The 20602-nt window shown below is 46.9% G+C and overlaps 2 long non-coding RNA genes across 3 annotated transcripts in view; one reads left to right on the plus strand and one right to left on the minus strand.

The window, feature by feature from the left end:
- Window positions 1-1857: 1857 nt before the first annotated feature.
- LOC103560152 (uncharacterized) overlaps window positions 1858-20602 on the minus strand; it is a 68649-nt gene continuing 49904 nt past the window's right edge. The window contains exons 2-5 of one of the 2 annotated variants that reach the window (XR_547125.2): window positions 12342-12439; window positions 7584-7690; window positions 6181-6805; window positions 1858-2064 (exon numbers count right to left, since the gene is read on the minus strand). This is a non-coding gene — a long non-coding RNA (uncharacterized lncRNA). The remainder of the gene's footprint in view (window positions 2065-6180; window positions 6806-7583; window positions 7691-12341; window positions 12440-20602) is intronic. The other variant, XR_011539007.1, reaches the window with a different exon arrangement.
- Window positions 17673-20602, plus strand: part of LOC139082781 (uncharacterized) — a 34149-nt gene continuing 31219 nt past the window's right edge. Inside the window, exon 1 of the long non-coding RNA XR_011539012.1 lies at window positions 17673-17930. This is a non-coding gene — a long non-coding RNA (uncharacterized lncRNA). The remainder of the gene's footprint in view (window positions 17931-20602) is intronic.

Raw genomic sequence — 20602 nt, forward strand, 5'->3', positions numbered from 1 at the left:
CTTTTGTGCAATATTTGAATCTCATCAAGACACCCCATCTATTGCCACTACCACTTTTTAACCATTGCTCACTTTCTCCTCTTCCCTCCCTACCCCCTCCACTAATTGCTAACTGCCCCTCAACTGACATTCACATCCACATCCCCTCATTTCTTTCAGTCCACTGATCCAACATCACTGTATCCGAGAGGTCTTCCCTGACATCCTATATAAACGGGAATCCACCCTGGCTCCCCTAACTCCCTACCCTGGCTTATTTTTCTTCTTGTGTTTCTTACCTGCTGACACTGTACTATTTATTTAATTATTTTACCCTCGTTAGAAACTCTGTGAGGGCATAGAGTTCATCACTGTATGCCAGAACCTAGAAGAATCCCTAGCTCATGGGAGATGCTTAATAAATTTCTGTGGAATGATTTGAATGAATACTCTCATTTCTCTGATCAACCTTGGACTCCACAGTCCAGGATTCCAGCTCTGTCACTGCAAGTGCCTCGGGTTCACTCACCCCTCCCTTCTTTGTACTTGCAGGAAAAAGTTGCTTTGGTGGCATCACATCGGGGTGGCTATTTGGAAATGTGGAAAAACACTGCCATGAAGATTGATCTCACTTTAAATGAATAATCACACACCAAGCCACCAGCTCCTTGCCAGAAATGTTCTCCCCATATTTTCTGCTCTCCTCCAGCTTCATAAATCTCATCTCCCTGACCTCCCACTCTCGCCTGTTGACCCTGCCTCATACTTCTGTGGGGAAATAGAAGCAGAGAGTTTGCTTGCCCTGTAACTCCACCACCTTGCCTGCTCCTTGGCTCACTCTCTTGCCCTTCTGTTGCTGTACATGGCGTGCTTCTAACCTTTTCAAAGTGCCATCCCTCTACCTGTTTGCTCACCCCATCCACTCTCAGATTCTCTAGGATTCTCCTTCTCCTATTTTTCTCTCTTTTACATGAAGTATCAATGTCTCCCTCTCTACTAGATCATTCACAACTCTTAAACAATTCCTTTTTCATCCCCACACTTCCCTCTACACCCTCCTCTTCTTTTTGGCAACTCTTCTGGAAAGAAGTGTCTATGCGTGTTGTGTCTACCTCCTAATCTTACATTTCTCCTAAACATATTGCAGAACGGCCTTTCCCTCTTCACCAATGACCTCCATGCTGCCACATCCGCATGGCCCCATCTCAGTTCTTACCTTACCTGACCCTCAGCAGCTTCGGGGAGTACACCCTCCTTCCTGGAAAGATTTCTCCCATGGCCTCCATAGTGTTGTGCCTCTCCTTCCAGCGTCTTTGGGTGGCCCTTCTTCTCCTGTGTGGCCTGTGACTATTGCAGTGGCCCAGAGATCATCCTGGGCCTGCTGCTCTTCTCTGTCCACATAGTCTGCCCAGGTGACTCATCTAGTTCCATGGCCTTCAGGGCCATCTCTGACCCAAGGGTCCTGCACCTCTTTCTCCAGCCTTGACTAACTCTGTTATTTTAGTTTTCCTGCCAACTCCTGCTCACCCTTCAATGCCCGGCTGACATTCTGTGGGGACAGATGTACTTCCTCCCTGTTCTGTGCTCCATTGACACTTGTACCTCTACTAAGTTGGCCCATTGCAGGCCATGTCTGTCCCCATGAGCCCCTCAGAGGCTGGAACCATGGATTATCATCTTTATACCAACAAGTATAATGGAATATTACATAATGTCAATGAACATAAATAAGATGAACAGAAGAGCTTATGGGGTGAGGCAATCCCCTGGGACCTTGGCTTTAGGGGACTCTAGGTTGAAGGTGGTCCCTCTCCCACAATTGTGTTCTTATGAAAAGTACGGTTCACTGTACATGCGAAACAACTGTCTGTTCAATACTGGTGTGAACAACACGTCAAAAATTTACATGTGTAACACAACTTATTACATTTCAACCCAAAGTTGAGAAAATATGGCATGGAAGAAAAAGGTAAAGAACAAGTGAAAAAGCTAACGCTGTAAAATTCTTCTCAGGGATTCCAGAACTTCCTCTGGTCATTTTACTTCATGAACACCTTCCCGACATACATTAAACACTCCTGAGATCTGAAAGACAGCAAAATCCAAGAAGATGTCATGTAAGAATTTGACCCTAAAAATCATTTCAAAAAAATTCTTTCTTTTTGGAAATTCAGAGTATTTTCTCTCTGTTTTTTAAAAAATGCTTTTTGCTAAGGAAGATTGGCCCCGAGCTAACATCTGTTGCCAATGTTTCTGTGTTTTCTTTTTCTCCCCAAAGCCTCAGTACATAGTTGTATATCCTAGTTGTAAGTCCCTCTAGTTCTTCGGTGTGGGCTGTCGCCACAGCATGGCTTGATGAGCGATGTGTAGGTCCACACCCAGGATCTGAACCAGCGAACCCCGAGCTGCTGAAGTGGAGTGTGCTAACTTAACCGCTATGCCACTGGGCCAGCCCCTCAAAAATATTCTTGTTCTGTTAAGCAAGCTAAGTCCAATTCTCTAACAAGGAAAAGCTCACTGTTGGCCATCTTACACCATGCAACTATAACTTTTTGTCTGTAACTCTCCAAAGAAGGAATGGAAAATAGCATATCAGAGGAGCCAGGTCCTCCCTAACAGACCCAAGCAAAGTTATTTAACCTCTCCAGGCCTTGGTTTGCTCAAGTGTGGGTTATCATAAGTTTATTCTAAAGATCAACTTACATAACAGTTCTAAGAATCTCAGGGTCTTGTCCATTGCAAGCTAAAAAGTATCCATTCCCTTTTCCATTCTGTTTTAACCAGAGCTTACTCCTGAAACCTGGCTTTGCCTCTTTCAAGCTCTAACCTAGATTGTGTGTTCTGAGAGGAGGCACTTTCCTGTGGAGCTCAGAAGTTTCATGGTGGAGTTTTCCTGCCAACTCTTGCGTGTCCGTCACTGAGTGGGAGTTGTCTGGTGAACAAACACAGATGCTTCTTATGGAAAACCAAGCGGGAGGCTTCCCTTCGACGTGGGGGACGGGGAGCAAACAGAAGCAGATTTTAATCATGAGTTTCCCTCTTCCTGGTCCACATGTGTGGGTCTATCTGCCTCTACCCTCAACTCCCCGACCAAAGAGTAGTTGAAATAGGAAAAGTCTGGTTACAAGGGCAAAGAAAAGTTTTCTGGCCCCTGAACATCTCCCCCACTGCCTCCTCCAACGTCACGTCTCTACAACTCCGAATGATTGACTGACACTGAAATTATGCAATTAAACTGGACCAGACTCTGGAGGTGGCATCACCTGAAACGTCCGTTCATCTGTGTTTCCTGAACAACACACTCATTGCTGTCCTGTCTGCTAAATGTGTGAAGATGGATAAAGTGAAATCTCTCCTCCAGAGGGTGAGTGCTGAATGAAGAAAGTAATTGTGTCAGCGCCTTGTGACGTAACGGACGTGTATCTAAAGAGTATCAGTGGTGGGAAGGGACTGACCACTTGCTAGGGAACGCCCCACAGAAGAGCTAACATGTAAGCTGGGGGTTGGAGGGAACTAGAAGTTATCCAGGTGGCAAGTAGGGACAGAAGATTCTTGACAGAATTGTTGAAGTCTTAAGACAGGAGAACAAAGAAGTCAGGCATAGTAGGTCAGGAGAGTAAGGTGGCAGAGATCCAAGATTAGGGGGATGAGAAAGATACTACAAGGTGTGTGTGTGTGTGTGTGTGCAAGCACATGTGTGTGTGAACAAAGATTAAAGAGAGTGAACTTCAAAAGTTTCCTGCAGGTGGCCCACTTAACTTTCACCCCCGAGGCCCTTGTGGCAGGACAGAGTCTTCCCAGCAGGAACGTGACTCATCGCTGGAGTCAGAGATTCAGCGTTCAGATCCTGTCTTCCAAATCCAGTTCTTCCGCTAACACTTGAGTCCCTCTTTGTTGTTAGCGCTGTCGAGTAGCTTCCCACTCTAGTGCCCCTGTGGACAGCAGAGCGGAACCCTGCGTGGTCTTTTTGCTCCATTCTCTCACCTTTTGGCACTCTATCAGACAATGCTCCATGGCTATTCATAGTATTTTCATGGCCAATTTTTTCGGAAGTGGGTGGCCAGGTCCTTCTTCCTAGTCTGTCTGAGTCTGGCAGCCCCACTGAAAACTGTCCACCATGGGTGACCCAGATGGTATTTGAAATACTTGTGGCGTAGCTTTCAGCATCACAGCCACACACAGCTGCCAGAGTGTGACAGTGAACAGACAGGGCCTGGGGGGGCGGGGAGGAAGTGTGTGGTTCCCTGGCTGAGAAATGAACCCGGGTTGTAGCAGTGAGAGCGCTGATCTTAACCACTAGACCACCAGGGCCCCTCTGCCAGCCTGCTAATGGCTGTGCTGGATTGTGCCCTTGTACACTGGGACACTGTTTCCCAGAATCACCTTTCCTGGCCAGTATTGGGTTAGACTTGGCCAGAAAGAGGAGCTTGTGAGAGATGTGAAAGACAGGCATGAAGCAGCAGCCATTTCTCTGAGAAGGTCACTGCGCTTGGTCGTGGTATCTGGCAGATGCAGAAATGCCCTGTGTCTTTGCTCTCTAAGCTCTTCCCTCAGCTCTCCTTCCTGCCTGCTGGCCCTGCTGGCAAGGGGTGGCCCAGGCTCACCAGTAGAATCTTGTGTAGACTCAAGGAAGCAGCGGCGACCAGAGACATCAGCTCCTCAAAACTTTTCCACAAGCCCTCCTAGTGGTCCCACCTTGTGGGCTGGACATGTGCTTGGCTTCTTAGGTTTCTCTACAAGCTCCAACTTGTTGCCCACACCAGTGCCTAAGGCAGGCTGGTCAGTGATCCCCCCCCCTTCCAAAACTTCCCTTCCCCTGCTTCTTGCATATTTGAGGAGGGCCTAATTACAGTAACTGATACAGACTGATACAGTGGCTGCTGAGCCTGAGTTTGTGTCTTCCTCCCTGAGCTGAAGAACAGTTTCTCCTTCTGCCTGCTGGTCCAGGTTCAGTTGCATCTCCAGTCCAGTCCTTCTGCCATACGGCAAGTCCTTCCAGGTTAGAAAGGCTGCTACATCTTCCCGTGGTCTTATTGCAGAGATACTAAAGCAGAGGGTGTGGGTAAGGCCAAGGGACTTGAGTTTATTTCACCAGCACCTCCCTTCTTCCCCCACCTCACCCCCTGTGCTAGGTGATTCTGCACTAATACATGGTTGGGGTGGGGGTGGGGGCTGTTCTAGATCAGCCCAAAGGCCCCGACTCCCTCCTCTTTATCACTGGCACCAAGGATGCTGCACCACACCGTCCTGCTCTTATGTCTGCACTGAGCTCCATTTGTCTGTTCCTTCTCAGTTTCCCTCAAGATTTTAAACAGACCATTCACCATTGTATACTCAAGGAAAAGTTGTGGGTATATAGCAGTTGCTAAATAAATGAGAAGAGAAAAGAGGGCTGGAGGGATGGAAACAGTGAAGAAGGAACTGGGCCAGTCCCAGGGCGAGTTTCAGCTCCATGTGGGCCCTGGAGGGAGAGCATGGAGAGGAAGGAAGGGCATCTGTGGGGCTGGGACCTTTGCCAAGTCCAGTGTTAGGTGCAGGCAGGGCACATCTTTCTTCCTGTCACGGTGCAGGAGGCCTGACTCCTTATGTGGGGAGGGAGAGGGCGCTCGTGGGTGCTTGTGCCCCAGCCTGGCCCCAGGAGCGTGTTCCCCATCTGGATGGAGGCTGCATGGCCCAGAAGAACAAACATGGGCTCTGGGCAGATATGTCACTTATTTTAGACAAGTATTAGAACTGCAGTCTCTGGGTATCTCATGGGGTACCTACATCATAAGGACACTGTGAGGACTTGAAGGGTTGACAGATGACAGAGCTCGAAGCACAATGCCCAGCACACAGCAGGTAAAAGTGAAAGATAACTGTGGCTAATGGCAGATCCCAGACAGGAACGACTGCTGCGGAGGGCACCCTGTTACTGACATTTACTGACCTTAATCAAACATTCGAGTGGTGATTTAGGAAGGACTCCTGATAGCCCAACCCTAGACATTTCTCTAAGATTGTGGTCACTCTGTCCATGACAGGGCGCCCTGTGTCCTGTGGCAGACACCCCCACCCTGTGATTCACCCCGTGTCTGTGGTTCTACCAACCAAATAAGGTTGGAACGTTTCTTAAGAGACGTCAGTAAACACAGTAGTTCCTGAGTATTCTGAATACGTGGGTGTCTGAGGGAGATAATTATGGGTCACAAGAAACAGTACCTGATAAGGTGACACAGGGTCTGATGAAGGCTGGGTGGAGGCTTTCCCACGGCAGGGACCGCGAGTGGACACCTTTGGAGAGCTAAGAGCAGCAGTGTCTCTAGCTCCCAGGCCGTCCTCAGGGCTGTTTAGTCTTTTCTTTCTGCTCCGCTTATGGTCTTTGTCCACAGTCCAGGAGGATCCCTCTGGCTTCACTCTGCAGAGCAGCGCTCTCCTTCCTCGTGACAGCTCGCAGCCCAAATGACAAGGAGTTCCCAGCTCCCTCAAGTATCAGGGACTGAGCCCAGGTTCCCTATCCCTCCGTTCAAAGGTCCTGTGGAAAAGGAAACTGAGCTGTACCTTGCTGTTGGGTGAGTGTTCTCTGAGAGGACGAAGTCAGGCAGGCTCCAGAACAGTCTCCTGCAGAGGCCTGGGGTGGATACGGGAGCAGTTCAAATCAGGGACAGTCACTCCCTGCGCAGCCAGCGGAGGGCGAGGTCCCTCGAAAGGCAGGTGCTTTCTAGGTGAGTCTCTGCAGGTTTGGTCTTGGTGTCTAGAGCTGGGATGTCCTCTTAAAATGTTGGGCTTCTACTTATATTTAAGCATCTTTTTCTGTGTCAGGCTGCGTCACGGCACAATATACTTCCTGGATAGATAGGAGACAGGTCAGATGCACGCTCCTTCCCCAGCATGATGCTCTGCACGAAGGCCCCCTGTTGTTCCCACTGATGCGACAGAGACCCACACAGGCAGGTTTGTAGGGCCACAAATGCAAATGCCCCTCACAAGCAATGACTTGAGGTCCCTCCCTCCAATACATTAGGTCTTTTAGAAACCCTTCTCTCTTGCTCGATAGCCCAGATCTGCTTATGTGGCCAAAAAATGAATTCCAATTGTACAATTCTTGCTAGGATTGGACTGGAGCTGGTACTAGTCAGCCTTGGAGACCCGACAGACCCATGGCTGTGCCTGTCTGGATTATAACTCAGCTCCCATGTCTCTTCCTTGCCAACTGCATTATCTCCAGTGATGCTGACAAAGCGAGGTGCACAGAGACACAGTCCATGGACTCCCACAAACCCTGTGGTAGGTCAGCCACATCTTTTCTCCAGGGTGGAGGAAGGACTTTCCTCCTTCCTGGTGACCCTACACCCCAGAATGCCAGTTTCCTCTCCAGTGGGTCATTCATGTCATCCACTCACACCTGGCTGCTGCCACAGGGGTCTTTTGAAGGCAGGATGAGTTCTCAGTTGAAGCACTTCATACCCTGAATTCATTTTGGCAGCATACAATCACCCTCAAGAGATCAGAAACAATAGGCAGGGGTTTCTAAAAGACTTGACTTGTAGTGAGAAGTGACCTTGGCTCAAGTCACTATTGCTCCATAATGAACCACCCCAAACTTAGTAGCATAAAATAATTACCTTATTGTGCTCAGGAATTCATGGGTCAGGAATTCAGAAAGGGCATGGTGGGGTGTGGGGGCAGGCTCTCCTCTGCTTCTCGATGATCAGGGTCTCAGCTGGGAAGACTGGAATGACAGGGATGACCCAAATAGCTGGGCTGGAGTTCCCTTCCCAGATGGTTCCCTCAATCACCCTTCTGCTGCCTGAACTAGGATAGCTGAAGGATGGCTCCTGGGGGACCCGTGCACTCACCCGTGGCCCCTCCCATGGCCCAGGCTTCTCTGAGCATGGCAGCCCAGCTCTGAGGGGGATGCCAGAGAGGGGCACTCCGGAGAGTGAACTTTCAAGTGAGCTGCGTGGAATTTGCCAACCAATCCTTGAAGGTCACACCTGTCACTTCCCGCTTTCAATGAAAGGGAATGCCCAGGTCACATTTGAGGAAAGCATGTGGGATGACAAATGTTGTCACAGCCCTCTTTGGAAAATATAATCTGCCGTACCCTGGAACTAACAGTTCCTTCTGAGCCTTAGGCTGTCAGGTTCAACCCAGGAAGGACCAATACCCAGGATGGCCCCAGCCAAGGGAGAGCTGATGAGACAGATCCTCCCCGACTGCTGAGGAGAAAGGACATAGATAGACAGCTGCCCCCACCAGCACCCAGGATGGTTTAGTTGCTTTCCCAAATCTTTCTGTGCCAACTGCTCCCCAACTATAAGGTCCTGCAAACCTGCTTTGTCACTCTCCTGTTAGGGAGACAGAAAAGGGCTTGGAGTTCTAGAGTGCAGGTTTTTTGGGGGGGCTGGTGTGATTTGTTCTTTCAAACTTTCAAAGAGTACCGAGTCAATTTCACTTAGCATTCAGGACAAAGTCCTTTATGTCTCTATGCCCCCAGTTTGGCCAGTAAATGTGTGTGAGAAGGGTTGTTTGGTGGGGGTGATCGAGGAGTGGGGGCTCAGTCTTGAGATGATAGTGACAGAGGTCCACCTTCCTCCTCCACCAGCTGCCAGCAATCCCTGTCAGAGCCCTGATACATGTCACCTTGGGTCCTCCCGTGAGAGGCTCTGGGGAGGCGTGACCAGCTGACTAGTGGTCTTGTGTGTTTGGACTCCTCAGCTTCTGGGAGAAGACAACGAGGCATTGTGTGTGGACCCAGAATTGGACACTCTCTTCAGGAACTGTCAGTTTTCGGGGGAGTACGAATGTTTACTCTCTGTGCTGGATTTCTTCCATTTGCCCCTCCAGAACCACTTGCCTCCCTTCTCCCCTCTGCTCTGTGCTCCAGGAGGCTGCAGAGTCTGGGCCACATCAGTACACTGTCTTGCCACCAGGGTTACAATTTGGTTCACACCTGCCTGAGATCAGAGGAGGCAGGAGCATGGAGCCAGACATTTCTCCCCCAACTTCCTCCCTGTGGCGTCATCCTAAGCTGGCTCAGTTTGTGGGTGGGTTGGTACCATATGGTGCTGGTAGATGAAAATAGACTACTGCTGCACTGCAGCCCCACCCAGGGTGGACCAAAGATAGTGAAGAAGGAAAATCCTCCCGTGGGCAGAGCTGTCGTAAAACTTGGCTATTCCCTTCATATGGCGAGATAAGAGGCCTGGGGCACAGATGTACATGGACACCTGGGCCTTGGCAAATGTATTAGTTAATTGGACAGGGTCTGGGAAGGGACAAAACCGGAACACTGGGGACAAGGAAAGCTGGGCAGGGGTTATGTGGTGAGTGCATATTTTTATGCCCCATACTGACGCCCACCAGAGATCATGTACCTCAGAGGAGGTGCTCAACAGCAGCTGCAAGCATGGCTCAGACTGGGATGTCAGCCAGTCTCTCTCCTTGGCCACACCCTTGCTGCAGTGTGGCTCCCCATGAACGGGGCAGCCACGAGAGCAGGGTTAGCAGCTCTGCATGAGCTCGAAAGCACGAGCTGTCTCATAAGGCTCAGCCAGCTACAGCCAAAGGTCAGGCCCTGTCAGCAGCAGTAACTGATGCTGGGCCCACAGTGGCACCTTCCGGGGGAGATCAGGTCGTCACGTGTGAAAGGTCGATGGCAAGGACACCATCTACCCTGGAGGGATAATCAATTTGTCTTCCCAGGAACCTCACACCTGTGGATGTGAGTTTGTCCACCACCAACTGAAGACCACAGAGTACCAGACATTGTGTGATGTGATATCCTGTAGCGAGTGTTGTGGGGTGAACCGCATCCCCCTGAAAGATATGTTAAAGGTCTAACCCCACTATCTGAATGTGACCTTATTTGGAAATAGGGTCTTTGCAGATGTAATCAAGTTAGGATGAGGTCATACTGGAGTAGGGTGGGCTTTAATCCAATAGGACAGCTATCCCATTAAGAGGAGGAGAAGATGCATAGACACGCACACAGGGGAGAACACCATGTGAGGACAATGGCAGAGACTGCAGTGAGGTGTCCACATGCCAAGGAGCACCACAGAGGGGCAGCCACCGGAAGCTGGGAGAGAGGATGGAATAGACGCTCCCTCAAACCCTCCAGATGGAACCAACTCTGTTACACCTGGATTTCTAGCTTTTAGCCTCCAGACTGTGAGGGAATAAATTTCTGTTGTTTTGAGCCATTCAGTTTACATTGTTAGGCAGCTCTGAGAAAAAAAATACACCAAAAACCCCATTAATAGCCATAAGTGCAACAATAAGAATCCACTGACCTTACTATGTACCCTCCACCCAGAAGCAACTGCCTGGTACAGCAGTGGGAGGCCCTGTGAAAACTTCAGCCAAGGGCCAAGGCCTGGTCGGAATGGGCTGCTTTTCCACAAGATTGATATGTGTGCCGATCGATGAACAACGTAGGGGGCTACTTCTGCAATGGCTGGAAGGCACCTGGAAAGTAAGCGCTGGAGGGAGAATTGACCCCTTCGCCACCTCTTCCAGGAACCGCTTTTTGGGGTTTATGCTTCCTGTCCATGTGAACTCAAGCTCTGCTGGGTTAGAGACCCTGATTCCAAGTGTGGAAATGCTCCCGCAAGGCGACAGGACACAGTGAGGAGTTCATGGAATTGGAAAGGGCAACCACCATCTGGCCACTTTGGGTTCTAGTGGACTTACAAGGAAAGCAAGAGTGTACTGTCCCTGTGGAGTAATTCAGCAAGCTGGCTGCAGGAACTAGGACTGCTGCCACACCGTGAAGACAGGAGGAGTGTGTCTGGGATAACTCCCATTAGGAGAATCTTTGACCAATGGGCATGGGAGTTGGCAGGCAAATCCTTCTCTCTTCTTCTCCCTGGATGGACTCTCCTGAGACCTGGTGGTCCCTAGAGCCACTCTGAAGATGGTCTGGAGCCTGAGCGAGCAGCTGCCCTTGATACCAAGTTGTGGCCAGTTTGGGAATGCATCTCCTGTCCGTCCTCCCCACAGCCTGCCTTGCTTCTGCCTCCTGAGCTGGCCTTCCCTAATCAAGTTCTACCTCATAAGCAGTTGCTTTCTCAGGGACCAGGCCACGACAATATAAAATGGTGAATAGGACATGCCAGCTTGGGGAGAGAAGCTACGCAGGATTTAAATGTTCTGCCTAGTGATGAGGTCAGCCATTTTTATTAACATAGAATCATGTTTTCTTTACTTCTGTATTGAACTACTATTTCAAGAGTAAACTTTTGAGGGAACACAACATTCTTGGCTTATTCATTTATCTCCCCCTACACCTTGGCCACTCTTCTCTCCCTTGTCCCCACCCAGGGTTTCTTGACACTGTTTCCAATGTAAACATCGGTGACACCAGGACCCTCCTTGTCTAGAAGTTGATGTGATCCTCTCTTACCTAGGTGTGAAGCAAGCATGCTGGTGGGAAATGGAGCTTCTTCTGGGTTACTGAGGAGAGGTGAGCTATTGTCTCACTCAAGTAGTGCCAGAAGAGCCAGCCAGGGTGTCTCCAGCAGCCTGTCACAGGGCAGGTGGATGCTGAAACTTGAGGAGGACAAGTTGTAGGGCCATAAAACTTCAAGCAACCAGGTTTGCCTTCTGCCAAAGCTAATGATCTTGTCCGTGAAAAAAATGTGGCTTTCTAATCTGACCTTCTGGGTTAGAATCCATATCTGACCCTTAGGAGTTGTGTGACCCTAGACAAGATTCTTAGCCACTCTTATCTGGGCAATTGTCATAGAGCTGATGGAGGCATTAAGAAGATGCTGTACATAAAGCTCCTGGTGCATGTAAACAACTTAGTAAATATTCATGTCGTTCCTCAAATAGGAGTGAGGCTGAAATGTCAAGGAGCAATCCTGGATTGTAGCTAGAGAGTGCGACCTGAGAAGAGGGGAATCCTCACATATTAGACCGGATGCTGTCTGCCTTCCAGCATTACTATGAAGATGAGCATGTTATACTTAGAGTCTACTGTCTGCAACGTCCTAAGTAGATGCTCATTTACCGTCAGCCAGTGACGAATTCTCAATGATCCCGCATGAAACTAGCTCAGAAAACACAGGGGAGTCCTATGCATGGCTGAGCTGACTCATATTCCCAGTGGGACAGATTCTAGTTTTCCTCTTCCATTACAGCCATGAGGCATCACAAGGAGCCACTGGAGAAAGGCTTGGGAGAAATCACCTCAGCTTGTTCGTAGCTGTACGAGATCAGGACAGTGGCAGGAGGCCAGGAAGCACGCAGTTTAGAGTCAGACAGCTTGGGACTGATCCTGGTTCCACAGACTGTTGGTGCGTCACCTTGGGTATGTTATTTAACCCTTTTACCCTCAATTTCCTCATGCGTAAAATAAACATAATGATTCCTACCTCCTGAGGGATTGTGAAGATTAAAGGCCAGAATATACATCAAGTTTGTTGTAGAGTGGAGGGTCCGTGTGGCCCTTCATAAGGCAGAGGGTGCAGCTCTGTTAACAGAGAATGAACATGAGTCATGACTAAGGTTTTGTGAAATCTATTTCAAGGAAATGAAGATTCTTCCTGAATCTCCTCAAAATTTTCAAAATCAATGGTTGCAAGCTTTAGAGTTTCAAGTTTACTCTATAGTCCCTACTAAACTTAGTTGAATTAATATGTTCTCATATCTCATATTTAGAGCATTAAAATATTTGATGGGATCAGATTTTCGTGACACTGTGTACATTTGCATCCTCCAAGATGATAAAAGGCTTTTGGGAGTTTTCTGACTCTGTGATTCAGGCAGGCTCTGCCAGCAGAGGTGTGACAGCTGCACCACGTGGAGGGACATCTGACTTCTATATTAATCATGCCTTTTTGTTTTCTTTATTTTTGACGCTTTGACATCTGTGGCCTTGCTGACCCTGGAGGCACTCCCCTCCCAGGGCTAGCCAATTCCTAGAGGTAGCAAATGACTTGTCTGTGAGCACATCTTTCATATGCAAACCAACCAATCCAGAGTTCATATCTCCAACCACCTTCTTTATTGGGATCTCACATTCCTGGCCACCATACACCTACCTTAATCACCCTAGGTCTATGTGCCAGACAATGGGACTGCCTCTATGCCCCAAAGCCCACTGAAATTATTCGAAATAGCCAATTCTAAACCTGCTTACCCTGCCTTGCTTGTTCCTCCCTGTGGAAACCATGATGGGGGCTCTTACCCATATTTCCCTTCCCTCCCTCTGTCTCTTGGCTGGTCCTGGTGCTTCCCCAGGTGGCCCTGTGTGGTGTGCCTCTTGCTTCTAGGCAACTGTGAGTATAAATTTCCACATCTGCATATCTTATCATACTTGGTTAAAACAAATCCCAGATAGCCTTAAAACATCTTAATTAGATTCTCTGTCCTTTAGGAACAGATGGCGTATATATAATTAAAGTGAAACTAAGAAGACCATACCGTGTGGAATGGCCAGACTTTTCAATTACATTCTGCTTCCGAGTACCAAATATCACAGCTGAGATTCTGGTCTACAAAGACTTCTGCATCCTTCATCACCATCCATTATGACTTCTTCACTGACATATATTGATGGCTGCCTTAGCTGGCTCTCCCCCAGCTGTAAGCTTCTTGAAGACAGAGTTCCTAGGTTTAGTCAACTTCTGCCTTCCTATTGGCTTATTCATAGCCCAATACTCAATAGAACCCGAATACGTATTTATGAAATGAATGTTTGGATGACCATGGCTCCATCGCTCTGGTGCCATGATCACTCCCCAAGCCCTGATGTAATGTGTCACTGTGAATCTAGATAAGGTATGTGAAAGTGACTTTCAACCCCAAAATTGTCACATGCTGGTGAGTTGTACTCATTTGTCAGCTGTGCCAAAGTTTGTTACTAGTAATGTACCAAGAGTTTGCAGATGACTTACTAAAAACTAGTGGATTTACAGTTATCCTCTCATAACTTCCATCATCGAGTGCATCCCATTTCACTCTCTTGAGTTATGGCTGCCACCTCTGGAATGTGAATAACTTCAAATCACCCAAGGAAGTGTGTCTCCTAAGTAAGTACTATCAGTCATATGTGCCATGGTGGATAAAACTTTGGAACCATTGGGTTCAGGCCATAAATGCTGTTTTCTTTGTGATTGAAACAGCTGTAGACCTGAGATAGCAGAGAGGCACGGGAATAAGAGTCGGTTGTACTGATGTTGAGTGGGTTACTTGGATACTGTTGATTTTCAGCAGAATATTTCTCACAATAGTGTTAATTGTCATTTTTATTCTTGTCAATGTTTTGTTGACTACAAGAAAAACAAGGAAGAAATTCTGAAATTGGACACGAGATTGGTAAAAGTACTGTGCACTTTGGCAGGTGCACGAATGGGACTTTCCAAGTCTGTTTCTGTACATATTTACTTGCCAGATCAGTCCTTTGAATAGGATGTATCCTGGGGAAATGTTCCCGAGATCCGCAGGGAGTGGCCCTGGTAGATTCCAGTATATGAGAACTAGCTGCTACCCTTTCAAGCAGTTGTTTTGAATTACAAATGACCTAACATGCCAACAAAATTCTAATACCTTTGATTTCTCTGTATTCCTGTTACTGTTTTGTTTCTGGACACAAAATTCAAATCTTACTTGTTTAGTAAGTAATTTACTACAATTTACTGACACTGCATGCTGGCCAAATTGCTTTTTGTTTATATTTTATAGTGACTAACTTTCTAGCTCTTAGGAGCACAGCTCTTACAGCAGAACAATCTGTAGCAAGCATGAAGGGCTCAGAGTTCCCAGTGGGAAAGTTGGAAGAGGAATCTTAACCTCTCCGGATCACACTGATCTCATGTGTATTGAACACGTAACGATGCATTCTCTCACTCAATTCACGTTTCTTTTATTTATTTACTGCAGGAATGTTTATTGCATCCATTGATAGCCTAGGGTGGCTCACTGTCTTTGCCACCATTCATTGCTGAAGGGGAATAGAGCAGTATTAAGCAGTGATTCTCAAATTCTCTGTAGTGAAAGATCAGTTCTTATTTCTATTTTTTTAATCCATTGCAGGCCAATATTTTTATAATATTTTTACAATAGGAATGAATTACTGAAAAAAAAAAAAGAAACAAAAGATGACATATAAATGATAAACCCTGACCTTTTATTATTAGATTCAACAGACACAAAATTAGATTTCAAGAACTATAATTAGAAAAAATATAAGATAATTGCTCTAAAAGTTTCTGAACACTCTCAGTATTCATCTCACTACAGCGTGGTGACCATTTCTGGACCAGCACCAGTCCCCAGACTGTACTGTGGGGGGCCCTGGAACTCAGAGACTTCCATCAACTTCCCATCAAGTCAAATGGCAACTCTGTGTTCCACAAAATCCATGGAACCATTCTGGGATATTTGGCTTTTTCTAGCTGATCCTCAGTTGAAGTGGGGCAAAAATTAGAGATGCTGTCAGTTACTAATCAAGTCCTGGCCACTTGGGGCTGATGGGAGCAGTGGTTACTGTTTGGCTTCCTGGGCTGCTTGCTGCAGCTCGTGAGTGAGAGTTCTCCTTTAATCTGTGGTCTGGCTGTTGTCCTCTGTGTATCCAGTCTCAGCAGGCATGAAGGTGGGAGCAGATTCTGCCTTAAACCTCCCCCTCACCAAGTTTTTTCATACCTTTTTGATTTATATCATACACACCCACAACAGCTGCGTTGTATAATGAGAAAAAAAGAACACTACCTCAAGTGCAAGGCTTTCAGAAATACTATAAACCCCAAATCATGGTATTTTGTGTTTTCCCTCTTGCTTCCTTGTTTAAAATGAACCAATAAAGCTCAATATAGAGGCAGCACAAATGAAATCGAGTATGGCAACATGGATTCCAGGGTTAGAGGGGCTGGCCCAGGGTCTACAGCCCCATTGGCAAGATGAGACTGTCTGGATGGAGAGTTTCTAAGAAGATGAGCATTCATTTCTAAAAACATGACTGAGGAGGGGACATCGTGTTATCTGAGCATGTGTGTGTAGTGAGAGGGCAGAGGGCAGAGTGCAGTGGTTACCAGGCATTAGGCCTTGACATGATGGGAAACTGAGGCAGAGAGGTGCAGGTAAAGGCAGCAAGGCGGAAGTGAGTTTGAGTCTGCAGCACAGAAGCTCATGTGGTGTGGGGCAGACCTCTGTCTCTGATGCTCGGTGCCTCATCTAGAAGATACAGGGTTCCATGATGTGGGTCTAAATTCACTTTCTCCTCCAATTTGGGGGAAAAAAATCCCACATTGCCTGGGAGACTCACATAATTTGGAAATTAATAATAAATATATTATGGAATCACTGCAAATACTTTGGACCTCTATCCCATTCCTCACAAGCAGACGGTAAATTTTTGCCAGAATCTACTGGGTCTACCATTTCCCAGGGACCTGAGGAAGGAACAAGAAGTGAAGGGAGAAAGCCGGTCCAGGCAGAGGGGGCAGCAAAAGCACCTGGCTGGAAGTCATGTTGTGATTTCAGGGAACAGCAACAAGTTCGGTGTAACTGGAATCTAGAGTATGTGAGGAGAGATGAGAAATCTAACACAGCCATCCAAAACGAGATGCAAAATTGTGTCATGAAAGATCTGAGTGAAGAAATTGGGCCAAGCCACAGATTATTCAGGATGGGGTTGTGCCTTTGTTTGTCTCTGAAATATCAGCTTCACTGCCAGTTCCTTGGAGTGTTAAGGACATTTGCCAGGTGTCTGTTCTCCAGTGCTCCTGCTCCCGAGAGGGTCCCTTTTAAGTCCCATCAGCCACCCCGTTGTTAATCGTCTCACACCTCCGTGAGAATGGGCAGGAAGGACACTGCATGGTATGCAAGGAGAAGAGGGGTGGAGAGCATGATTTCCTGTGGAGAAGCAGATGGGGCAAAGACAAGCTTTATATAAAGTCAACTCTGGTCCTTTAAACAAAAAAGGAGAATTCATTACTAAGTCTGGTCAGCTGGAGAGAGCCCTGGTACAGAATATGTAACCTATTAAAGAGACAAAAGCCCTTGTAAATACCCTTAAAGACAACAGAATTATGTTTAATTCAAATCAGTTCTCTTTATCTACCTAAAAGGGCTTTTTAAAAACTTCGAGGTTATACCTTGAAATATAGCATACTATCGTATGTTAACACATCCAGATGAACACGCTCTCTGTAGAGAAATCCAACAGTACTTCACTGGGAGACTGCTTTCCATACTTCAGCCTTTCGTTCATTTTAATCTTGCTTAATCAGACTCAAAGCAGAGAGAAGGGACTTTGGAATCACGTCGACCTGGAGCTCATCCCCATGCCTCGCTTTGGTAACTGGCCAATGAGCCAGCCTCTTTGAGCCTCCAGTGTCCCCTTGTGCAAAATGAGGACAATAATGGGACTCATCCCTTGGGACGCTTGTGAGGTCATGTGAGGTAACGTGTGTTATGTGCCTAACGTCCTGATATATTTCAGCTATTATTATTATTAAGAACAAACCACAAACTAAGGCTTACTCTGTTTTTAAGATTTTTTTTCCTCGCTTCCTAGTTCTGAGGTCCAGCTTTTCATTTCTATGCTAATAGTCTTTCTACCACTTATAAAAGAGGTGTGTCTAAATCCCTCTACATCATTATGAAAACATGGCTCACAGTGGAGTCATGTGGGCGGTAGCCAGACACTGTGTCTTTGTTTGGTCATTTAGTGACATAAGCCTTGAAAAATCCTCCCTCAGATCATTCTGTTGGGAACAGTTTCCAAGCCATTAAAATGTTATTCTTCCAAGTCTTCCCCTGTTGGTAACAGGGGAAGGGAGACAAAATGCAGCGTCATTTAGGCTTTGCCTAAAATGAATGGACCCTCTTCAGCAACACACGATGTGAAACTGATCACGAGTTTCCTGAAATCAGAGTCCTGACTTGCCTGACGATGTGTGTGACGGACACAAGTAGAGGAATATCTCATCAGTACGATGTTCATGGATTTGAAACTGGAGGTAATTCCAACAGGAGCTTGCAGCTGCCAGGACAAGGGGGAAAATATTTTCTTAAGCAAATTAGTGCCTATTGGCATTGATATTTCAGGAAACATTTACCTAAGAGAGCCAAGCGTTTTTGAAATATTCATTTACATGGAGGTAATTGGTAATTAATTATAAATAATCCCTATATATTTTTAAAGCACTTCCTCCAGGAAGAAAACTTGAAAGGATGGTATGAGTTTATTCTATGCAGAGGATGGAATTTTAGAACCTGAAGAAAAATCACTCCATCCTATTTAGCGGATGGGTGGATGCAGGAAATAGGAGACCTGTCTGGGATCACCCAAGAGGGGTGACAGAGGAGGGGCCTAGAACGGAGAGAGCAAGCAGCTTTCTTCTCAGGAGCGGATCAGTGGGTTGGAAGAGATTCCATAGACTGGACCGCTGTGAGAAGAAGGACCCCAAAGTGGACCATACATGTGATGGCACAGGGGCCACCTTGGTTGGCCACTCCTGGGCCACTGTCTAGATTACCTGTGTTAATAAATGAGCATTTATTATATTCTACCTGTATGCTCTGTGATTTTCAGCCTGAGCCATGTAATTTACAAGATTCATTTTCTATGAAAACAAGTGGACTGGAAAGCTAAATTCATATGAATTCTAATAATAAAACATGAGAGTTTTTTAAAAAATTTATGCTTATAGTTTTTAACTCTGATTTAAGATTCCCTGTGTAATACACTCAGGGATATTTTGGTAGCAAAGTGTGAGAAGTCCTGGGCTAGCTGGGCTAGATGCTTTCAGAGTACTGGGATCCAGGTGAAGCAAAACCTCTACTTGAGTTGAAGTTGATCACTGGAAGAAAATGCTTGGATGGCAGGAAGGCTGTGAAGTGTTCATTTAAGTGAGGGACCATAGTGCTCCCTTTGATGGAGTCCATACCATAGCAAGGGAAGAGGGAATTGTGACTTTGTAACCGAGGGCAATGGAACAAGATCAGGAGAGGGCGATGCGCTCTGCCTGAGTCCCAGGGTGAAGCAGCCAGAACAAAGATTGAATAAATATAAATAACTGACTTCAATAGGTTTCTGAATGTGGAGGCCCCTTGTGGACACATGGCCTGGCAGCCTTTATCATAGCACACAAAGACCCTGGAAGCCTGAGAATGCAGGTTTGTTACATTGGGAAGTAGAGAAGACAGACATGGGAAATAATGTTTGAGTAGAATTTTTAAAAATGTCATGTGAGACTGTCAATATCTGGCTGAACCCCAGACATCTCAAACCTTTCTGCAAATGGTTCTACCTTCCACAGAAGTCTTACTTCCACCCTCGGGCTGGCTTGAACATGACAGTTTTCACTGTATTTGGAGACAGCTGGCCAAGTTCTCATGGTCCCTGTGATTACTGGATGGGTAGCCATGAAACTCTAGACCCTTCTTTGATGGAAATACTGGGACCCATCTCTCCCCATGACATTTTAGGACAGAAATTCCATGAAGAGAAAGTTGTCGATTCTCGGCAGAGCTGAAATTTGCACATCTGACTCCACAGCCCATGCTCTAGCACCTTATATGCCTCCACAGAGAGGTGTGTAGCTAAAAGAATGTGTCAGCTAAGAGCCTAAAGCCACTGGAATAAGCTTCCAAAGAGACTGGATGGAGACGTATTAGAAGGATGTGGGCAGAGGACAAAGAATAGTTAGTACTAGCTTTGAATGTTTGACTTAGAAAAGTGGTCCTCAATCTTAACTGTGCATTGAAGTCACTTGAGGAACTTTGAAAGAACGTGTGTGCCTGGGCCTCATCCCCAGAAATTCTGATTTCATTGGTTTGAGGAGGCATCTGTCATCAACATTTTAAAAAAATATTCATAGTTGCTTTGAATGTGCTAGAAAGGCTGAAAAACCACAGGTTTAGAGGCTTAGCTTCCAACTAAACTTTGAGAAATGCTAGAAATCAGTGAGACAGCCTAGAGAGAGGAAGGATGAGGAGCAGTGCAGCACATAGGAGGCTGGTCCACCAACTACAGTTGTCAGGGCTCACAGCACCACCCAAAGTGAGCCCTGGTGAGCAACCTATCAGGAGGCTCTCAGGGGGGTGTGGTGAGGGCAACCCTGAGCAGCAGGGGATGGAGAGCAGGTGTGAGAGTTCCCTCAGCCCAGGAGCTCTGCCTCTTCCTCCTCCTTCATTAGAGAGTCTTGTCCATGGAGGAGCTCAACCTCCTTCAGTCAGATGCAATGGGAATGGGAAGGGGGCTTCACTGAATGTCACACAGAGAACCACCGGTGAAACTGGGGAAGGGAGGTAACATGATGTTTCCTTGGTGAGAGAGAAATGGGATCCGAATTTGTCCAGAACAATTGAATGTGGTGTGTCAGTCAGGGTTGCATCCGAGAAAGAGAACCAGTGGCATCGATAATAGGTAGCTGGCTAGCTAGCCAGATACATGCATAGATAAATAGATACATAGATAGGTAGACTTATTGTAAGACTTACATAATTGTCGGGGCTGCTTAGGCAAGTGTGAAATCTGTAGGGCAGTCCTTCAGGAAGTGTGGGCAGGACAGCTCACAGGGCAGTCCACAGGTGGAACCTCTTCCTCAGGGAAACTTGAGTTCTTCACTTAACACCTTTCAACTGATTGGCTGAGGCGCACCCAGATTTTCTAGGATAATTTCCTCTA

Source organism: Equus przewalskii, chromosome 4 (genome assembly GCF_037783145.1).
Source record: "Equus przewalskii isolate Varuska chromosome 4, EquPr2, whole genome shotgun sequence".
NCBI classification, from domain to species: domain Eukaryota; kingdom Metazoa; phylum Chordata; class Mammalia; order Perissodactyla; family Equidae; genus Equus; species Equus przewalskii.